Raw genomic sequence first — 2,238 nt, forward strand, 5'->3', positions numbered from 1 at the left:
ATAAGGCTTTCTGGTTACTTAGATGCCTTGTGAGATGATCAGATTTTTATCATTGATTTTATAGTCATAATTATTCCTATAAGACCCCTTTAATACATATATATATAAATATATACAGATAGATAGATAGATAGATAGATAGATAGATAGATAGATAGATAGATAGATAGATAGATAGATAGATAGATAGATAGATAGATAGATAGATAGATAGATAGATAGATAGATAGATAGATAGATAGATAGATAGATAGATAGATAGATAGATAGATAGATAGATAGATAGATAGATAGATAGATAGATAGATAGATAGATAGATAGATAGATAGATAGATAGATAGATAGATAGATAGATAGATAGATAGATAGATAGATAGAAAAATGTATATAAAAAAAACTCCCATCCTAAGTGATATAATATTAATACACGTATTCACATCTAATACTAAAATATACAACATGAATCCTTTCCTAGTTATTTGATTGATCTATTAAATAAAAATGCAACAATCTAACGTTTAAAAAAAAACATAAAGTAGAATTCAATGTACCTTCTGCATTGAATATATTATAAATAAAGATCGACAGATGATAACGAATGATTTTTGTGGTACGAAAATCGTCCTAATTAACGAAATGCCATACAATATTTATTTTCTACCTTTATATGACAGGTAACGATTTTTTTTTATTTATTATTTTATTTGTTTTTAATTTATGATTGTGTTTTATTTACTTGATCCCAATCTTAGGGGTGTTTTGAATTTTATTAGAATATTAAAATGGATTTGATGCAGAATAGGCCAGTATTACGTTTTCTGCAGTCAGATAATCAGAATAGAGATCATGTTTATATTTTGTGTTGTCTTTGAATGTATAATAGATCTCAGTCCTGAGTCTGGTGTGATTTTGTCCCCCATGTTGGTTATATTAATCCCTATGTACTCTGGGCTGACACTTCTATATACAGAATATATCCAGTTCCCCTCTCCTGTGTCTCCCTCGTATTCAGCACACAGCTAGCGCAGTATAGATCCGGGAGGCGTGTACAGGCCAAGTCCCAGCTCGCCGCGCCATTGGCTGGCGGACCTGTCAGTCTCGGGGGACGCCGGCGCTGATTGGTGAAGGCGCACGGCTACGCGGCCGCCCCTTGCTCACTTACAAGGGGTAGGGCAAGAGGAGGGTGATCAATCTTCATCAGTCCACATTTCCAATCACCTAAAGCGCCCGACGTACGGCAACTACTCTTCCGACAAGGTAATCACTTGATTTATGCCCTCTCTCTGGACTGACAGCCTGCGAGTCCTTATAGGAACTAAGTTTATTATTGGGATGGGGAGGGGAGCAGAGGCTGTACATTGGGACGATCGCCCCAGCCATGAGCCATCTGGGTGGGAAGGTGGCCCCGATGGGGGTAGAAGTGGCCCCGATGGGTGAGAGTAGAGCCCACTTTTGTCCCTTGCCATGACACTCCATAAACTTCCATAGAGAGGGATCGTCTCACCTGAGCTGATCTCCTGTTTGTTTTGAGTCTTCCTCCCCTCCTCCTCCTCCTCCTCCTCTGGATTATACAACAGGGAAGGTTCACTTGCCAAAAAAACTTTCTAAACAGAAGGATCGTAATGTTCCTGGCTGGAGGAGATGGTGGACTATTGTATACATCGTGATCGGTGTGTGTGTGGGGTTATTGGATCTGTGTGTGTCCACAGCCCATCCACCTGGCTGGGATAAGTTATGTAAATGGGCTGTTTGTGTGCGATCTCCATTCATTGTCGCTGGCTGGAGGGGGCATTAGCCTATCAATGGGGGCCATCTGCAACTAAGTTTACGTGGAAAACAAATTCCAGCTGCTCAGATCTGCTGAATGTGTGTAAAGTGGTGTGATTATGGCCGGGATGGGGGATGGGGGGGTGTTAAATCCAGAGATTTGTTGATTTGGGGGGGAACTAAAAAAAAAAAACATAAACAAAAACAAGTGTAGGATGACACAGGCCGGGAGCTGTCAGTCCAGGGGAAGGTGCATTAGGAAACTACAAATTATTATAAATACATTTCTGGGGTGTGGGTAGTTTTTTATCTTTATATTATTATTTATTTTATTATTTTTTTTGCTGTTTTTCTGTTTTCAGCAAAAAAAAACAAATATGGCAGTCTAACTTCTGTAGAAAGTACATATTGTGATCACAAATAATAAAAAGTAGCTTTAATTCTCTAGACTGCCGATAAAAAGTAAATTC

General features: G+C 38.5%; 1 protein-coding gene across 1 annotated transcript in view; it reads left to right on the top strand.

Moving 5' to 3' along the window:
• Positions 1-1,182: 1,182 nt before the first annotated feature.
• The window catches only part of LOC309551151 (homeobox protein OTX1 B-like), a 10,098-nt gene continuing 9,042 nt past the window's right edge, over positions 1,183-2,238 (top strand). Inside the window, exon 1 of the mRNA XM_082251630.1 lies at positions 1,183-1,258. The gene's annotated coding sequence lies outside the window, so the exon portion shown is untranslated. The remainder of the gene's footprint in view (positions 1,259-2,238) is intronic.

The sequence above is a fragment of the Pelophylax lessonae genome (genome assembly GCF_965119305.1).
Source record: "Pelophylax lessonae genome assembly, chromosome: 3".
Taxonomy (NCBI): Eukaryota; Metazoa; Chordata; class Amphibia; order Anura; family Ranidae; genus Pelophylax; species Pelophylax lessonae.